Source organism: Carassius carassius, chromosome 32, assembly GCF_963082965.1.
Source record: "Carassius carassius chromosome 32, fCarCar2.1, whole genome shotgun sequence".
Classification (NCBI taxonomy): domain Eukaryota; kingdom Metazoa; phylum Chordata; class Actinopteri; order Cypriniformes; family Cyprinidae; genus Carassius; species Carassius carassius.
The window spans coordinates 4,388,562-4,409,624 of NC_081786.1; the positions used below are offsets into that span (position 1 = coordinate 4,388,562).

General features: G+C 34.9%; 1 protein-coding gene across 4 annotated transcripts in view; it reads left to right on the plus strand.

Annotated features, from left to right (window-relative positions):
• Nucleotides 1-21,063, plus strand: part of LOC132112450 (neuronal PAS domain-containing protein 3) — a 312,773-nt gene that overhangs the window by 207,335 nt on the left and 84,375 nt on the right. The window lies entirely within an intron of this gene.

Below are 21,063 nucleotides of genomic sequence, written 5' to 3' on the forward strand. Positions count from 1 at the left end.
TCTAAACTCGATTTTTTAATATCTTAGACTTTCTCTAAGTTTATACCTGGACTCCCTGAAGTTTTACAAACTTAAAAAAAACTCCATTCAAATTATAGGATACATTTGCATAACAAATACTACTTTAAAAAAGACTTGTTTTACCCAAAATGACATTTAGTTAAAAATACTTAAAAAAAATATATATATATATATATATATATTTTAAATTTTTTACATTTTAACTGGATTTGAATTTAACAAAAACACATACAACTGCTGTAAACATTTATTGATGCATAATGCAAAACCAAATACTTTACCGTACTTTATAGTAATTTACATAATTACTTAATGCCATATACAGTAAAAAAAAAAAAGTATGTATACTGTGTACATCAGAATACCAAGATGGTTAAAAATATACTGTATGCAATAATACTTTCAATGCACACCTTTCATTTCTAGTCTGACAGATGAACCAGAGATGATACTTCACTTTTTCAGAAATTTGGGATATTTTTGCTCCAATTAATCATATGCATTTCTGAGATTTATAAAAATACTTATAAATTTTTCTTTTCTTTTGTATGCACAGATTATGCAGATTAAAAATAGCAGGCAGATTCCATACCGAACATAGTCAGGTTCAAGTGCTGCTATATGACCTGTCAGATCTGAACATTGTAAATATTGAGTCTTCTAAATCATAAAAGCAACAGTGGCTGAAAAAGACTATTCAAATATTCTGCTAGATAGAAGGATTGAGATATGAACGAAGAAGAGAAGACTAAAGCAAACTCTAAATGAATTCAGCATTAATTGATTGATGATTTTTATCAAATAATTGATTAATTCTAAAAATCCTGGCTTTTGGAATTTGACTTGCTCTTTTTCCATGGTATTATCTTTAGGTTGGCCTGCTGATAAAGTGCTTGTAAAGTCTTTAGTCTAAGTAGGTTTTATTATCTTACATGCTTAAGCTTATCCCATAACTCTCCTGATCTTAATTGCTAAACCTTTTTCTTCGTTAATCTGTCCTAGAGCCCACAATTTTATAAGGTGTAGTTCATTATTTTCATCGTTAATTGGATGAGCAATTTGCCAACTTTTCTGCATTAACAAATTCTATGCATTTTTGTGCTGTGGGTTATCAAAAAATAGACTATACTATATATGATTTCATGTATATATATGCTTCTTTTGTAGTTTAACTCCGAGGAGTTAATTAACATTTGTTGAAATTAGATTTTTCCGCTCAGTTGATGCACATCTCCAGCCATGCAAGTAATCACAAGGATAGCTTATCTTTTTGTAAATGTCTGTTTGATAACTAAACGTTGAATAATATAGGAAATATTAATTCATACCACATTCAGGATTGTGGTATCTTAAGTCTAGCTTGTATTTTTCTGTCAGAAATAACCATGGCAGTAAATGTGGTCTGAATAGCTTTAATGGAGTGGTACTATCGGTCAGATTTAACAAGTCTCCTTGAACCTTTTTATTTAATCTAGCATAATGGTTGAAAATAGCCGTTTAACCCTACATGTTGTAACCCTGTAAGTTACAGACCTGCATTGTGATGGTAAGAGCCAATAGATCTCTCCCGACTGCTCCGTGTGAGCGCTGATTTCCTAAGAGCTAATGATGGAGGTTATTAAAGATTCAGGGCTTGAACCATCCTGCGGCCATTACACTAGGCACAGACGATAGCATGACCTTTTAGCACCGCGGCTCCATCATACGAGCGCTCAGCTGCTCAAATCCAAGCTCTGCTCTCAGACAGATACTGCTGCCTCGCAGGGCACTAGAGGAGCACTAATCTCTAAATCGAGCTCTTCCTCAATCCGTTTGAAAGTAGATAGGAAGTGTCCAGTCATGGACTTCACTGTCCCCGTAATGACATCAGCTGAACCTTACTGTGATTTCAAACCAGCTGCACAATAGTCATGCACGCTTTGATATAAGGCATGGTTTGGACAGTGGCATTATTATTTATAACAGTGGCATTATTATTAATAATAACATTATTATTTTTATTATTATTACTATTATATAACAAATACAACTTTTAATACTAAGTTAATAATATATTATAGTAAATGTTGTACTATATAATATATTCTAAAATATATTACATTTAAATTAAATTTATGCATTTAGCAGATGCTTTAACCAAAGTGACTTACAGTGCATTCAGGCTATCAATTTTTACCTATCATGTGTTCTCTGGTAATCGAACACCCAACCTTGCGCTTAATTGAGCTACAGGAACACAATATATATTAAATTATTATTAAATAATATTATATTTGCTAATATAATTATATTATTATATTTACTAACCAGCATTATTTAATAATAAAAATAATAATTAGTCTTCCTGTGGCTCAAGTGGTAGAGCATTGCGTTAGCAGCACAAGGTTGTGGGTTCAATTCCCAGGGAACACATGTTAGATAAAAACTTTTAGCCTGAATGCACTGTAAGTCACTTTGGATAAAAGCGTCTGCTAAATGCATAAATTTTATTTCAATTACATTTAATTTAATTATGATTATTATTATTATTATTATTCAATATTTGTTTATCTAACCAATAATATGATAGTCTTCTTTCTGTCCTGCAATATTTTCCATTAAATATTCTGTTTCTCTTAGAAATATTTCTGCTTGCACAAAAGAATGTGAACACCATTTCATGTCAATTTAGGCAGCAGTTTTCTTTATATATTAGACTGTGCTTTAGCGTGACTCTGTTCAGTATGTTTTTTCCACGTTCTCTCCTCTGTCCATCCGTCCCCTCCTCTCAGCTCTCCTCAGGTCAGCGAGCGAAGGATATGAAATTGCTTTTCCCTCCATGGCCATTGACCACCTTGTGTTAGATTAATGTGTGCCGACCGGAGAAGCCAGCAGATTTTTACAGCGAGCGCGAGCTTCTCTTCTTGTACGGCCGACATTACTGTGATGCTAAACAATGGCACCACCTGCCCTCGTCTCTTCGATAATACAGTCAATGTGCTTCCGGACGTGTTTTCGCTCTCTTATCTCGACGGTCTTTGACTCCACTCTCAGATTCGGCCGATAATGAGGATTTTACGTTTGACAGTAAACGAAGCAACACCCCTTTTCATCTGCATCCGTATTATTCAGTTCAACAGATGGCCGCTTATCCATTTGTGCCACGCTAATAGCTGTTATCATTTAACTTCTGTATGTAAATAGGCATATGTTGCCAAATTTTTCACTTGTCTGAGTTTTTCATCCCTCTCTGCTTGGCTTCTGCGCCGGGTGATTAGTTCATCTCCAATAATTAATATGTGATGGATGCACAAGCATCTTTCCCAGATTAATGGCCAGGTTTGTAGTTACAGTCGACGCAAATTGAGAGGTGGCGATGACATCGTGTCGGTATGGATTTTCTTACTGAGTTTTTTTAGGTGCTTTGGAATAAAGGACCTTGTCGCCGGGTCATGGTGCATCGCTCGTGCCACATCGCACACGGGCAGCTGTCTGTTTTGTAATTGAGATGTGTATGTTTGTTTTTGTGTAACAGATGGCACCGTGTGCTTACACTGATGCCTAGGAAAATAATAATTGCATTATTCCAGCCAAAAGAATATTAGCTTCTGGAATATGGCCATTTGCAGCAGGCACCCCTGCCAGTACAGCATATGCACTTTCATGGACTAGATATCCAAGGAAATTGATACATCTGGAATAAAGCGACATTCTGAGGTCTCATCTGCCTCGTAGGATTTAGATTTAAGCGTGTTCCTGTTCCGTAACAGCCAGCTAAGCCGTCATACAGTACGCACGGTAACATCTGAAGCCCGAGTATAATGTACCATATGGTGGAGGAATTTGCCGCTCTGAGTTTGGCAATAGTGACGACTCTGGATTGCATCCAGGCAGCTGAATGTGTACTTTCTTTTCCCGTTGTGAGAAAGGGCGTGGCTTTGGTTTGGCTGTAGACCCCTCTGCTCCGTCTCCATTGAGGGGTGGACTGAATGTAGACATCTGCTGTGTTGTAGGTGACAGGGGAGTGAGTGTGTCCACCAGAGGCTCCCCATCACTCAGACACCTATGTGCTCTGCTCCGGCCGGGGAGACTCGAGGAGTATCCAATCTATTAGCATAAGCGTCTGGCCGATTGTCTGATCACATCTTTGTGAGTCAGTCGCCCTGTGTCTCGACCCTTCCTCTCTCTCTCTCTCTCTTGTTCACACCCACTCGTGTCTCTGTCATTTATCCTCTGAAGTGAGGCTTTTGAGCGTCTTTAGCATGACTAGTGAAGCTGAATGGGTGGATCTCTACCAAGAACATGTCTGCCTCAGACCTCACTCCAAAGTTAAAGGAAGGATTTAAGGCATTTTAATAAATTATGATCTGATTTCTTTATTTACAATATATATATTGTAAACAGAGAAATCAGATCATAGTTTATTAGCATTATCTTAGTTTTCATAGAAAATGTGCAACAAGATACAGTATATAAAATATTGCAACAACAACAAAAAGTATGAACTTTTTTGTGTTTGCAAAATATCTAAAGGATTATTATTATTATTATTACTTGTGTTGGAATTCATAGCATATTTCATATTATGCATAATGTAAATTGAATGTAGTTATCTTTTCTATATTTTCTATATATATATATATATATAATTTGATATATTTATTTTTTTATTTTTGGGGTGATATGTGACATGGACATATTTTTGTGACGTGTCTGAATAATTATTTTATTTTACTTTTCTATCGTAAATATGATATATGATGTATATTTTATAGTTGTCTATAATTGTCTTTTTAGTTGAGCTGTTGCTTATAAATGAAATAATTTTTATTACTTTTTTCTTTGTACAAAATTAGTTTTTTCTTTCTTTTTTCTACTTCATTAAATATTTAATTTATCATCTTGATATTTTATTTTGATATACATACATACTTGATATACATGTATATCAACCCAATTATTATTTACTGTTATTCACTGTTGAAAACAATTAAGATCAGAGTAATTTCAGAATGACCAGCCAAGCCCTGAACAATGAAACAATGGAGAATAATTTGACTGGCTGTTAGAGCGGCCCATCAAGGTAGACTTGGAAATATTACTAAATGGATAATAAGTATTCTTTTATTTATGATGCTGTGGCTGCCGAGGGTCAGCATTTGCATGTGAGCCTGTAGCGGTGCGGCGGGAGACAGGGGCAGAGGAAGGTCATGTTTAATTGAGCCACCCGCGATCCACAGCGCTCCCAGAACTGCCCCTCCTGTTCCCGCTCTCACCCCCAGCTCACTGAGAGTCATGGAGGAGCTGTCGTATCCCATCATGCCCCTCTGGAACAATTAAGCTTTGTGTGCTAGCTGTGGTTCACTCTTTTGAAGCTTTTTTGTTGTTTGTAATGGAAGAAGACTGAGATTTGAACAGGAGAAGATGATCTTTAATTAGTTCTTCTTGTAGGGCTTTAAATTCTTAAGCATCTACTAATGTCCAACATAGCCGTGTCGGTCACTGTTCACATGAAGGTCTTCATAATCCACTTTAATTGCATACACTAGTACTGAGTGATATAAATGGGCATGCTCTTTATAATAAGACTGGGTTAGATATGTCAGATATGTTCAGTATATTCTAACATCTAGTTGTGGATAAAGTCTCTTTTATTTGAAATGTATTTAGATAACATTTCTTGATAATATTGATTCATATAGTTGTTTAAATATGGTTCTTTGTGACAATTTAGTAAAAACAAAAGGAAACATGAAAACATGCTTTACTTTTTATGTATTAATAGCTAAAGTTTTGCATCTTACATTTAAGATCTGTTTTCTGATTGACATTTTTTTTAATGTGAAGTAATCATACTTTTCATAGTACTCGCGTATCAAGATACATCAAATATTGTTTAAAAAATAAATAACTTTTTTTTGTTTATTTAAATTCTTTATTTTTTTATTTTTTTCGCTTTTGTAAAAAATCATTTTTTTCTTTTAGCAAGATGTAATTTTCAATATTTAAATGTAAAGTACATCATATAGGTATTGTCTTGATATTTTACTTTAACTAAAGTTTATATATATATATATATATATGTAAAATATACTATTTACATTCTGAACACTTGAAACACTTTAAATCTGCTTGTCCAAAATCGTCTATTATGATTATGAATCTTTTAGTTAACAAATATAAAATATATAAAATCTAAAAAAATTACATTTGGATTTTTCTTATATCGCCAAACCTTGCTATAAGTATATTATTTTTTTATAGACAGTTTAAAAATGTATATTATACATAATGTGTGTGCGAGTTTTAAAAATATACAGTATGATCGTACAGTAAAACAAAGATAATGAGAAAACTAAACTGCTAATTTTTGTTACTCTGTAATTTTTATAATTATGTTTGGATTTTAAATCGATTATTATATTTGTGGTTACAGTTCTAAAAAAAGAAAAGACTTGTTCCATATTTAAACAGTTTGTGTGTTATTCTTATTCAAAGGTTTTTATCTCAGCCACTGAATAAGCGCCCACACGTGTCGCCCACATGGGACCGACAAAACAGGAAGTGTTTCCCTGCTTCTACAAGGAACGTGGCTTAAAAACATAATTAATTCACAACATTTAAATTGATAAGTGCTCCGAGCCAAAGACTACAAGGGCACTTTGAAAAGCAAATAGCGACCTAGTGAAGAAATTGATTTTTCCGGCTGAAAATGACTGCATGATGCATCATTTGACTGCACTGCGTCCAAGTGCTTGACAGAGATAATCTCAGCAATCCCACAGGTGACCTTATCGTTCTCAGCAGGGCAGGCTCATCCGCGCTCCTGTCTTTGTGCATGTCAAGGTTTCCTGGGTGGCGTCCTTCTCCATCTTGATGTCAAGCTGGAAACATTATGGAAAAGAGGAAGTATCAGCGGTAATCTCAAAGTCAACAAAGGCCATTAATAATTGGATGACTGAAAATTAGAGGTGCGGCAGATAGTCTGGCATGGCAATAGTTGAACAATAGAACCCGTATGGTGCTTAAGCGACTTGACTGCAATAAGAGTCTGAGATACTGAGAGATGGAGAGAATTCGAAAAAGAGAGCGAAAAAAAAAAGAGCCTGTAGGAGTGGGAGTGTTTTAACTGAAGAACAGATGGTTTGGCGACACACTGTCAAGGTCAAGGAACTTTAGAAGGGTTTTTTCTGCACCTTTTGTTTTAGATCCTTTTGTCTTTATAGATGCTTGCACCTTAGAAACTCAATGGATTTATCTACTTGCAGTAATAGCCTGTTGGGGTTGGCTGATGTCTATAAATTTGGCATCGGACGATGTCTACAGTAAAACATTGCGATGGACAATGACATTGGAGGGCACGAGCAGCTGGGTGGGGGATTATGGGCTGTGGAGATTATTTTCTAATGGAAAAAATGTTCTTTAGAATTTTCTTCTTAATAGGAAAATCATGATTCTTTTAAGAACTGTTCACTAAAGGTTATTTGAAGAACCATGGAATCACTGTGAAAACACCCTTTTAGAACCTTTATTTTTAAGAGTGAAGGTTTTTTTTATTGGCATTGATGGTTCCATCATGGAACCACTAAAGATTCTTTAGAAGGGAAAAAGTTCTTCACATTATGAAAATAGTTTTCTTTAAGAACTTTTCATTGATAGGTTGTTTTGTGCACTCAAAATGGATCTTCTATGGAATCACCTCTTAAAAAAATTAAGAGGATACAGTGAAAGTGAATGGAATCCACACCTGTCCACTTTCATTGTGTGGAAATTAGAGCAACCTGGACATTCTGCTAAATATTTCCTGTTTATTTTCATGGAAGCAAGAAATTCAAATGGGTTTGGGCCAACATGTGTAAATGATGAAAGAATTGTCATTGATGAATTTTTGTGTATTCTATCAAATTAACTTCTAAATTAGAGGAAAAATATAAATAAATCCTTGTATGTAATATGTCATATTTCTGAGTAAAACATGATATTCAGCCATATTACCATTAAAATTAATTGGGTGTTGAAAAGTGGGCGTTCCTAGGACCGACAGCAAGAGGTTTCTATATGACAAGTGATTGGAAAATGAGGGGACTTAGTGACATCAGCTGACACCCGGCGAAGCAACATGTATCATCTTAATGAAAGATTATAGACTGGTTTTCCCTTTTATTCTTTGAAATCGTCCACTGATGAATTTTGCACAATATGTTCAGAAACGAGTGAAAAATAGTTTGTGCTGTTTTTAGATCATTTTGACTTCATTGCTCTGACAAGGCTATTATGTTTTATTGAAAGCATGTTAAAGATTACATAAAACATGTTTTAATGAACCACAGATAATTAGCTCTCTATTGTATTTGATATAAAGGTGCACTACCTTCTAATTGTTGTTTCCCACTTTCCATATGAATGGTAGTCTAAGCTTGAAAATACAATTTATTAGCATTTGTTGAGTACCATATGAAAGAAATCTGATTATATATTCTCTTTAAACAATTTTCAATAATAACACAGGAAGTATCAGTACTGGCTAAACGCTAATGACACAGTAGGTGTGCGTCTGATCAATTTTTCTGCAGATTTTTACACAGCCCAAAAAATCACTGCAGTAAATTTAAATTGGTGTTTTAATAATGCAGTACATACTGTAGCATATAAGATTATATGTATAGATCATTTGGTGTCATTTTTGCGGTGTATTATTATATTATTTAGTGTGGGGTGTGTTAGCATACACCTGTCTGCAGTGTGTTGGTTAGCCCGGTGGCTATCGCTGATCTCTAAAGTGCTCTTTGATAAGCACAATGCCCAGATTTCTCCTCATCTCTAGACTGATACGGCCCTCTCATTTCAGATGTCTGCCCGCCGTTATTAATGTCAGGCGGAGGATCTGGCCGATAGTATCTCCAGAGTGCTGACACCAGGCTTTCCTAGCCGTCTTTGATCTGAACGGAGATCAGGAACGGGAATATGGGATTGGAAATACGGCTGTACAGTGAGGATAGCTCACTCAGAACGAGTGAGGATATGATTGCGCTGATAATTGCTGTTTCAGAAGATTAATTGTTGGGTGTTTTATCAACTTGAGAAAATCATGTTTGTTTATATGACGTCTGTGGGTTGTCGCTGAGATGACTGATATTTAAGAATAGTATTATTTGAAGAAAGGCTTTCTGTCATTGTTTCCGAACATTTTCATTTCTGATTAGGTGAATCTTTGAAAAATAATTGAATCTAAATCACATTTCACCATCTCACCCCCTCAAAAAAAAAAAAAAATTTTTTCATTAGAAAAATTACATTTATGTAAATATTGTCATGAAAAGAGATTATATTTCACCTAAAAATACAAAAAAGATATGAATTTCTCTGTTGATTCTCATATTCTACTTATTGTTATACAGTAATGCAATCATTATTTAAATCAGCATACTGTAAACATATTATAATTTGTACATATTTAAACAATGTATAATTTTAACATGACAGTTATGATAATAAGATTTACAGCATTAAGATAATGAGAAATCTGAGAAAAATATAACTATTTGTCATGAAAATATTTTCACTTCTTTATGATTCTATATATGCAGTGTATATATATATAGAGAGAGAGAGAGAGAGAGAGAGTAAAAATAAATAAATAATATGAATCGGCAGTACATACAATGATAGTGAGATTTATCGCATTATGATAATGGTAAATTGGGGAAAACGGTTATTATTTGGAAAAATATATGACCCATATGTGTCCTTGACAGGTTTTGTGAGATTCATCCAAAAGCATTATATTAATATTCTATACTCTGTGGTCTTGATGTTTTCCAAAACTTTGTTCTCGTTCTCATTAGTCGTGACACTTTATCAGGTCCGTCTCTCAGCACTAGACTCACTCACGAGTGTTTTTATTGATAAGATTTGCCATCGTCTCGCAAACAGGGGCGAGGGAACACTATGTAAAGATTTTCATCGTCAGATATACGGCTGTGTTTTAATTAATGCTGGAATCTTGAACGTTATAAAGAGATCAGAGCCGTGCTGGTGCTGAAATTTGATGCTATTTTTTAACTGGAGCCCCAGAGAGAGATGGGGCGAGAGAGTGTGGTGAACAGATGAAGGAAGAGCTCTCATATTTCACTCTCTGTGCTGCTAGCGCTGCTTTAAGGTTGAGAGGTAAAGTGTGGTAATGCCAGCAGACCAGAGCATTCACTACTGACCGCTAGAATATTACTGATGTGACAGATTGATAATCAACATTAAAAAACATAAGTCTATTTAAATGTACTGCTTTATTTTTTGCTGTAGACTAATAGTCAGTGCATATGTTTTAGCTATATATATACAATTTATATAATATATATATATATATATATATATATATATATATATATATATATATATATATATATAATATCTAAAATTAATACTACAGCCAGGATGCATTAAGCTGATCAAAGCTGACAGTAAAGACTTCTTAAAAAAAAATAAAAAGTTTAATATTTAATATATAATAGTTAATATTAAGTAGCACAAATGTGTGGATTTTCTTGATATTGATAATAATATTAAATTTTTTTGAGCATCAAATTAGCATATAAGAATGATTTCTGTAGGATCATGTGACACTGTTGGAGTAATGATGCTAAAAATTAAGCATTGCATCAAAGGAATAAATCATATTTTTTATAATATACTGAAATAAAAAATAGTTATTTTAATGTAATGTTGACTTACTTTCTTTGCGCAGTTGAAATCAGCTTGAAGTCAAAAAGTCTGTGCTTTCAATGTACAGTTAGCCTCTATAAAGAAAAATGCTATTCATTACACATAAGGTGTGCTCCCTTGCTATGTGGCCGGGCCATAAAGCCAGTAATAACCCTTTTATCAGAAGCCAGGGTGACACCTTAATGTGGCACATCCACCCAGATGCTGCAAAAGAGAAAAATGCGTTTGTAATCTCCTCCATGTATTAGAAGCGGGAAACCCATCATATAAGGATATAACAAGGGCTGATGAGCCCCTGCGACTCGTGCCATGAGGAATAATAGATGAGGGTTGACCCTCTCAGAGAGGAGAGCACAGAGTCATGGACAGCGTGTATACCAGCCCCTATCCCATCTCTCACTTTAGGAAATAAGAGTATCATTGAGCACTGAGAGGAGAGAGAAAGGGCTATAGGAATTCATACTAGGCTGAATCAAGTGTTGTACATTTTAAAAGCGCCGTATTCTCACTTTTGTTGCGTTTTACATTTATAATGTTAGCCAAGGTTTATTTCACAAAAAACACAGTCATATTTTAGCATTCTCTTTGTATTTTGCTACTTTAAAAAATTCTGTATGTAAATGAGCTCTGTTCTTATTGACTTTTTGTTTGAAGGTGGGCAAAGTTTCTGAAGCTGACAGCTGTTCCTATGTGAACCATGTGTATTTTTGCAATGTACAAGTTAAAATATTTTTTCTTTCATTTATTTAATTGTTTTCCCCCTATAACTGTTTCTTCTTTAAGCAGTATGTCAGAACTGGGCATGATTTGTTGTTGTTGTTGTTTTTTTATACCCAGTTTTGACCCATTTTCCTAAAAGAGAAAGACTGTTCATGTTAGGGCTGTCACTTTTTATTCGATATTCGACTATGCATTCAAACTTTACGTGAAATATCCATAATCGAACTATAAATAGAATATCCGGTTTTTAAAATGCCATGTATAGCGCATTTTTTACAGTCTATGATTAGACCATTTGTTTTTTATTTTATTCTTTGCCATCTTATCCAGTAGAGGGCACTCTAGACGTATTGTAGCGTAGGCCCATGACCAAATCACGCGAATAAGAGCTAGTAGGCAGGCACATCTGTGCGCTTCAATCGTGTGTTTGTAACATTGTAAATAAAAAGAGAGCCGCACTCAGGGTTCGAAATGAGGGGGTCTGGGGGGGTCCCGGACCCTCCATAACTCGTTAGGGACCCCCATAAGAATTCATTTTTGGATTTTGATTCCCCGACAAATATATTTTAACATTAAAAATTATTGTGAAAATTATAGGTTTTAGTGACGTTTTGTATTTATAACGGTAATTAATTGATTTCCTAGCGCGAGGCAGCAATCAGGGCAGCCAGTAGCCGATTGAGTTCCTATACAGCGTCACAGATAGTTGTTGTGGTGCTCCTGCAGAATAGATGAACGCGGCAAAAAGAAACATCATAAAGAGTGAAATCCTGAATGAAAATCCTGTAAGTTCTTCGATTGTGTTTATATCTCCATTATTGCTTATAGTAAAATATTAGGAGTTCGAGATCCTATATCAAAAGTTGCTTTAACTAACATTAGAGATACCCAGTGTAATGTAGAAGAGTACGTTTGTCAACGTTTCTTGCTAGCTGTAACTTATGTGTATGAAGCCAAATGATCTGCCAGCTAACAGCAGACCTAGCAGCTAGACTAGTTATTCAAAGCTAGCTTAACAACCTAATGTTACTTGTCCAGTCAGTGATTACGAAAGATAACAAGGACTAAATTCAAGTCTGTGAGTTGATGAAAGTGAATGTGATTTGAGCATGACTGCACATGAGAGCTTGGTAAAGAAGCTAATATTGTTTTTCTTAATTTAGCATCCTCTGCACATGGAGAGAAAAAGAGGAAAAGGAAAAATCGCCAACTTTTTTTCTAGGGTAAATTGTGCTTATGTGATAACATGGCTGTTGGGGGAAATTGCAGATATCAGGGATGCAAAAACAGCGCGCTTTTTGGCGCCCCGCCCAAAATGTTTCTTTTTCATTATGGTATCTGCAACTGCATCAAATTCTGCTTTAAAAAACTTCCTGTCAATACAGAACGAAATATGCTGTAGCCTATTTTGCCATCAATACTGCCGACGTTTTCTTTGCTGTATCTGTAGTAGGCTATATATTTATGTCCAAATGTAGACTGGTCTGTCGGTGCACAGAGCCACACAGTCGCAGACAGAAGTTCGTGATCACCGAATTACCTTGTCTTTCTTACCGGTGTTTGAACGGAAAAAAAATGAACGATGTGTCCGAAAAAAAGAAGTCAAAAGTGCCCGTCTCAAAGAGTTTCCCCATAAACACAGTCAGAGAAAGAAAACGGATGCGTGTCATTACCGGTATTAGATACATGCATTCATCTTAAAGGGACAGCAACCCAATATACCTGCAACTGTTTGTGTCACCTAAGTTAATCAAACAACAAAAGAGAAAGAGAAAATACACTTTTGTAGCTAAAGATGAACTGTATTAATTATATGAATCATATTTAATGTATACATTGAATGCAGTGTTATTTTACATTTGATTATTTGATTTCTTTAACTAAATAGTTAATTTACCTGAAAAACCAAAAGCACTGCTTTATTTCACATGTATTTTTGTTCTATTGCATTTATATATGCTTGTACTTTATTATTTTCTATGCAGAAGCACTAGGCCTGCCCTACAAAATTACCCCAATCATCCTAGAACTTTACAAAAAGAGCTACTCAAATCATCAGGTGAAATTGTTTTCGGGAAGTATTGGAAGGAGTAGTAAAGCAAGAAGAAGTGATAGATAGTTTTTCAGAATTTCATTTTACTCTGTGTCTATATGGGTGGGTCGGGGATGTAAGTATCTAGATATTTGCAGCGGGGCGAGGGCTTCGATTACCTCTCTCTTTTTTGATCATACATTTGTTTGCTAATTAATAAAATTTTAGGGGACCCCCCAAGAGTCCCAAGTCATTTCGAACCCTGGCCGCACTTAATCCAGATCAAGTTGGTGTTTCTTGCAAACAATATTAAGAAATGAATTAGGCTAGGCTATATGCCTTACTCCTGCTGCTGTTTAAGTTGTCACGTTATTGTTTGTGCCTGTTCTGAATCTTTTTTTTCTTTTTCTTTTTTCATTTAGCCTAATGTTGTGGGATATGCATAGTGGCACTTCATATAAATTGAAAACCTGCTGTTTCAAACATTAAGTAAAAAAAATAATAATCCAGATAGTCCTGTTTGACTCACTATTAATACATTTGTGATTGAATCTCTATTAGGCTACGGTGTTTTTTTGTTGTTGTTTTTTATGCGCGGGGGGGCGGGCACGTAGATATTCGAATATATTAGAATACATTGCATTATATTCGATATCCATTTGAATTAGATTTTTCTCAAAAGTGACAGCCCTAGTTCATGTGTTAGTTTTTTTTTTTTTTTTTTTTCGGCTGCATTTTGAGTCTAAAGTAGCTAAAGATGATCTCAAAATTTTGATTTACGGGTCTGGGCGGGTGCGGATTTAATTTTTATATTATCACGGGTGACGGGTCGGATCTGGTGCTGAACTTTGCAGGTACGGGCGGTCGCAGGTCTCCAAAAAGGGACCCGTGCAGTACTCTAATATATATGTATGTGTGTAAGTGTAAGTATATATGTATGTATGTATGTGTGTGTGTATGTGTGTGTGAGTGTATTAGTATACTTATACCATCATATCTCATGTTTGATAAATAATCACTGTTCTTCATTGTTTTTAATGTGCTGCTGTATCTACTTCCCTTGAGTTGGCTAGAGAAATTTCCGCAGGTCTGAACCATCAATCCTGTAAAACATGCCTAGTTTTCCCCGTAAATGCCGCTAATACAATTATCTGTATTTATGAACACAAGCTTTTACAAATGAGAGCTAATTATTGTGACTTAATGATGGTGCTCTGAGTCGTCACTTCCACAGCGCCACTGCCAGCAGATAAGAGGGAAATTTGCTTAGAGGATTTTTTGCAAATGTCATTGCCACTTTGTGTACTAGGGTGATAACTTCATCCATCCATTATCGAGGGTAACACCTGCGATGATGCACGGCACACTCTTCGGCCTGTGCGATAGATAATTAGTAATGAATCAATATGTAGAGCTTGGAGAGCAGGTGCAATGCGGGCCGAGTCGCACGCCACACTGCTGATAACGAACGAAAATAAACAGCAGAAGAGTGTCAGAGACACCGGTGAAGAATGAGCGCAGTGCTGCGATCCGCTGCAGGTTTTGGGACCGTCTGATATCTCTCCTTTCATCCTTCCTGCCCCGTTCTGTTGTGAATACATTAAGAAAGAGGGATGCCGGAGCTGGTATCTGCCAGTGGGCCAGAGGCACGTTAAGATACCTTTGCATCCATCAAACAAAGCCTGTAAGCTGAACAGGAAACGCATCATTGGCTGCGCTACAAGTGATCGCAGGTTTTGTGAATGCCAGTGGATGTTTGGATGCAGGTGCAAACAGGATTTTCCTTTCTCTTTTGAAAGACTGTGACTACTGCATATATGGTGAAAAAAACCTTTATGGAAAATATGTTACACAACCACATTTACATATGACCAGATATTTATTATTTAGCAACTTAGGCAGTGATGTTGAATTACCGTGTGAAGTATAGTAGTATGTGGAGGTTGGCCAATAAAAAGAGGTCATTTACATAAAGTATTAAAGGTACAGTAACAAGAACACCCTTGTCACCCTTTTCATTTTTTAGCAAAATATCCAAGCTTTCCATCATAGAAATGGATGGTGATTTATATTAACACGCTTCAAAACAAAAAGCCATGAAAGTATTATAAATATGGTCCCTAAGATTTGTGTTCTAAAGCCATAATAGGACTTTTTTTGAGAAACAGTACAACATTTACTGTAGTATTCAAAAGTTGGGGATTGGTAAGAATTTAACATAACCTTTTTATACGTAAAAATATTTCAATAATTTATTCCTGTGACACAAAGCTGAATTTTCAGCATCATTACTCCAGTCTTCAGTGTCACATGATCCTTCAGAAATCATTCTAATATGCTGGTTTGCTGCTCAAAAAAACATGTAATATTATCAATGTTGGAAACAGTTGTGCTGCTTCATGTGTTGTGAAAACAGTTTTTTTTTTCAGGATTATTTGATTAAAAGGTAAAGGAAAAGTTATAGACATATTTTGTGAGTTCTATGTATTTTCTGTCACTTTTGGTTGTTTTATTCTTTCCTGTAAAAACGAGTATGAGTTTCTTTCAAAAAAAGAAAATAATCTTACCCTAACTACAAACTTTTGAATGGTAGTCTAATTCATTCACTGATTTCAATTTGAAGTCATGTTTTTAAACTTTCTTTGTTGTGATCATGCATATAACTCAAGAGTCAATGACATTTGGCAATATCAAACATTGCACCACATTTAAAGTTTATAGAGAATTGATTATGAATTGAATAAGTTTTAATGAAATTTGAGAGCCCTAGAAGATGGAAAGATTATCACTGAATAATGACTTAAATCAAGGGTGCCCATACTTTTTGTGTGTGGGGTTCATCTTTTCAAATGACAAAATCAATGAGATCTACCAAATAAAAACCCAAATATCCAAAAAAAGAAAAATCTTTATATTAAATTAATCTAATAGTTAAATAAAAAAAATAATGTTCAATTAGAATATTGTTCCGTTTTAACATTAGATTGAAAACACCAAGGAACAATAGATTATGACAGTGAACTTGGGACACCTGAAGCGCAACAGCTGGCACGCTCCGTTTAATTATCATGATCTCACAAAGATCAGTCAATCTCTCTACACAATCCATCTATTATTTAGATTGTGTATACACTCTATGTTGTAATGAGAGGATTCGCAAGCTTTTACAACTGAACAAAAACTTGTGTTTTCAGCGGTGAGGGGTTTCTAACATAAACCTCTCTGATTGGCCTTTGCATTCTAGAAATCAGCAGATATGTCTGTGATTTGCTACATTGCTCAATGCTGTAAGAACACCCTTTATTCTCTCCTAAAGCACAATTAAATGATGTGCGATGTACCAGCAACTTGCGATCAACTGGTAGATTGCAACCGACCTATTTAAATAATATTCTGTTTCTCACAAAAAGTGGGAGAAATGGTAATGCACAACTAAATTACACCAGTTTTTGTTGCAGACAGCCTAAGGCATAATTATAAACAGTGTACAATATAACCTCTTTAGTGCTTTAAGATGGCCATATCTTTCTAAATTGCTGAAGACACGTGCGAAAGCAGACAGCCGGCCTTCGCTGCTCTGTGCAGGTTTGATCCCAAGTCCATTTTTTTCAAATCTAACACTGAGAGACATGCAAGAGAGCAGCATGTGTCATGTCTGATTTATCCCTTACGGACAAGCGAGTTGAATCTGAAATATTCTGTACAGAAGGATGAGAAAAGAGAGATACAGACAGACTAGAAAGTGAAGGAGAGAGAGAAAAGTGGTCTAAGGAGATCTCATTCCCACCACTATAATGTGGGATAAAGACATGGTTTCACATACGGTGTATTGGTAATGGGGTGACAGGCCACAAATCCTCTCATTTAAGTGCAAATGGCTGTTCTTTTGGGGAGGCCTAAGCATCTGCCTGCCAATGTCATCCTAACCCACTCTGGAAGCGCTTTTTTGTTTCTACTATTCCCAGAATTCCATAGGACATGAAGTCTGATGCACAATCCAGAGGGCAGTGGAGTAATCATATTAATGACCGATGTTAAGAGAGGAATGAATTGTGTTGTGTATTTGCATTTTGTTTTAAAACCAGATTTTCTAAAATAAAAATGCAAATCAGGTAACAGGTCACATGGTCAAAAATTGCACTCTTTGCATTGAAAGTTCTCAGTGTGGAGGATACAGCAGACTACTAAAATCTGGCATACTTTTAACTTTTGCCGTTTTGTTGCATGAAATCACCAGGGTTTTGCATTATTATTAAATTGCAAAGACTGGTAATTACGTAAATATGTAATCTGATGTGTGAGCCGCCATAATAACAGTGTTTTCAGTGTCTCAGAGCAGTAAGCAATAAATGTGTCTTCACATGAACACCGTTTGTCATGAGCTTTTAGCATTTGTTAACAAAAGTTACATTTCAAAAGAGAAGTTTCCCTTAAGTTTTCTGCCAAAAAAAAAGCTATAGTTTAATGTTTAAAAGCAAAGACTTATTAGATTATTAGTATTGTAATTGTATTGTTATTAAATGTAATAATTATTATTATATAAATAAAAATATTACTATTACAGGTCAGTAATTATTGATATTTCTTTATTGATGTAATTTTTATAATTTGATATAATAATAATTTTTTTAATTATAATGATTAAATTAATAAATAAATGCATGCAAACATAAATAAATATTAATACTAGTAATAAAATTGCAATTAATTCCCCAATTTGTTTTGACAGTTTTTTTTTTTTTTATTAAATAATGCACATACAATTTTATGGCCAGTAAACTTATTTACGGCCAGTATATTTTGTCAGGTCACTGGCCATTAGCAGGTGAGGCAAAATGTTAGTTTTTGGCCCTGATTGAAAATGTATTCCAATCATCTTCATTTACAATTTATTTATTTGTATTTATTTATTTACAGTGGAAATGGGGCAACTGCACTGTTTAATATTTTGGGTGTTATTTGCTCATATGACATTTGTGGATATCAAATCTGGCACCACATCTAAAGTTCAATAAAAAAGCATTACAAATTATAAAAGCATTTTAGAAAAGATTTTAGAGCCCCAAAAGAGACTATTCATAAGATGTGGAAAATATAAGATAAGAAAATAATAGCATTAAAAATATAAAAAGTAAGAAATTGTCATGCAGACCTAAATTGCAAAAATTGCTATTTGACTTTTATAAGACTTTTGCCACATTTTCATGCTAATATAATAAATTGTGAATTTGTCCCTAGGAATTTGAAGACAAATTTAGAATGCTTTAGAATGCCATATTTAGAGACTAGTTTAAGAGCCCAGTTACGTTAATTCAGCTCATCAAAAATTACTTTAGAAATGATGTTTTTATTCTGCAATGAAAGTGTGGAGTTGTTATGTAGTTACTGATGCAAAATGTGCATTATCTGCTCACCCCTGTTAGCCTCTTTTCTCCCCTCAGCTTTGAAAGGCTGGTGGTATCATCTGATCTTCCTTACATTAACGCAGCGGCAGCAGAGCCCAGGCATGCAAACGATGAAACGTTGACAACATTTTCATTAGTAAGATAGAGCTGTTGCATATCGGAGGAGGAGAGATTAAGATTCCACCTATTCGAGACACACAGATTTTGACATGCAATAAAAAGATACAGAACGGAGCGTCTTGACAATCTATTTGTAAATGCAATAGATGGCAGATAAATTCACGGTTTTCAGAGGAGGACGAATCCTGTGGGATGCCTTGATGATCAGTGTGGTTATGTCCTGGCTTCAGGCAGAGGTGTGTGGTTTTCTATAAAAATGAGTGGACGATTCTTGAGTATAAGCATGTACAGGTAAATTCGGCAAGGTCTAAACATTCATTTTGATTTGAAGTGTCATCTGGTTTGAAAAATAAAGCTTTGAATTTAGCAGTAGCTTCAGTTCTATGAGAAAACTTTAATATTTGAATACAATATACTTTAGTATTAATAGTATTTAGTATTAATTATACTTTAATACTTTTCTAGTTTTTAATACTCTAGGCATGGACAAATATGAATGCTTTATGTAAATGTACGTTTATTATTATTAGTGAAACCATACTCAACATAGAGCATGATGACTACAGTAGACGTTTCATAGATTATAAATGTTTTTCAAAAAACGTGTTCATTTTTTTTGTTTTTTTTACATAATGCATGTGTGTGTGCTGTGTATATTTTTTATGTATATATAAATACAAACACGTGCATGTATATGTTTAAGACAAATTTTATATTTGTATATCTATAAAGTATTTATATTAGGGCTGTCAATCACAGGTCATTAACTATGAAGAGATTTTTGTGGATTTGTTTGTAACATCACACACCACTGAGACCTGAAGTATCTCAGCCCCTGATACACAAAATAGTTTGATCCATGAAATTTGTCACTTTAGAGATATTTTGCTCGAGGCTTCTGTTCTCTCCTGCCAGTTTGTGTTCCTGGGTGAAAGTAGTGAGAAGTAAATATACACAGATACAGCCTGCAGTTTGGAATTAGGCCATGCATTTTGACCGTTTAACAAAAGATCACTGGACTAAGGACATGACATGCAGTTATCTCTTTTAGTCAGGATTGACGTTGTTGTCATGGCATATAAAGCTGCAGTGCTTTTATAGCTTTGCATTTAATTCCAGCTCACAAACTAATAGTTTCATTTCCCCAAGAAAAGAGAGCTCCCAAATGTTAAGGTGTGTGTTCAACCTTTTCTTTCAATGAAAATGAATAGCTATATTAAGTTCTCTTATTTTCATGGCATTTTGTTGCAGCGGGCAGCAGAGTTCAATCGATATTCCTTTAATGGAACCGAGAGAGAGAGAGAGATTCCAGAAGCCTCAGCCATGTTTCTCATCTCTTTCCTACAGGAAAAGCAAACTCATTCTTAAGATAAGATGCAGCATTCATTTACATTTCCCATGTGTCTGTACTGGACAGTTGGATAATTGAGAATAAATCAAGTGTCATAGAGAGGACAACAGTTCTGTCCCAGACCCAGTCAGCTCCCTTCTAAGACAGCATCCTAACCATCATGGATCTGCATAAGGAACGTTCTACACAGAACACACACTGTTCAGCTGTTTTCCTGTGTAAACCTGTTAGATAAACTTCCCGTCACATGTATGTTTTGTAATACCTCACTCATGGTGCGGTGTTCTACAATGGAGATTACAAACACTGAGAAAAAATAAAGAGTTTTAATTGCACTAAAGTATTTTTATAGGTACTCTGCAATATTCAGTAAAGAGATGAGTTTTTTATTCTGTAAAATGTTGCCTCTTCAGGTGGCTCGCTGGGTTTTGGAAAGAGAAACTGATGCTGGACTGAGGACAGTCTGCCACTGCGTCCAAATATGCCTACTCTCATACTATATAGTGTGTGAAAAACTATAGCAAAAAAGCAGTACTACTGTACAGTATGTGCAAATTCATAATATTCAAAAAAAATAAAAAATAGACGGAATGAATCCGGGTGAACTTCAACTTCCACTGAGATTCTGCAAAGAGCATTCGATGGACACTTCACTATCCTAGCATAATCCTGTTGTAGTATCAATATCATAATAGTTTATTTTTATATTTTAAATT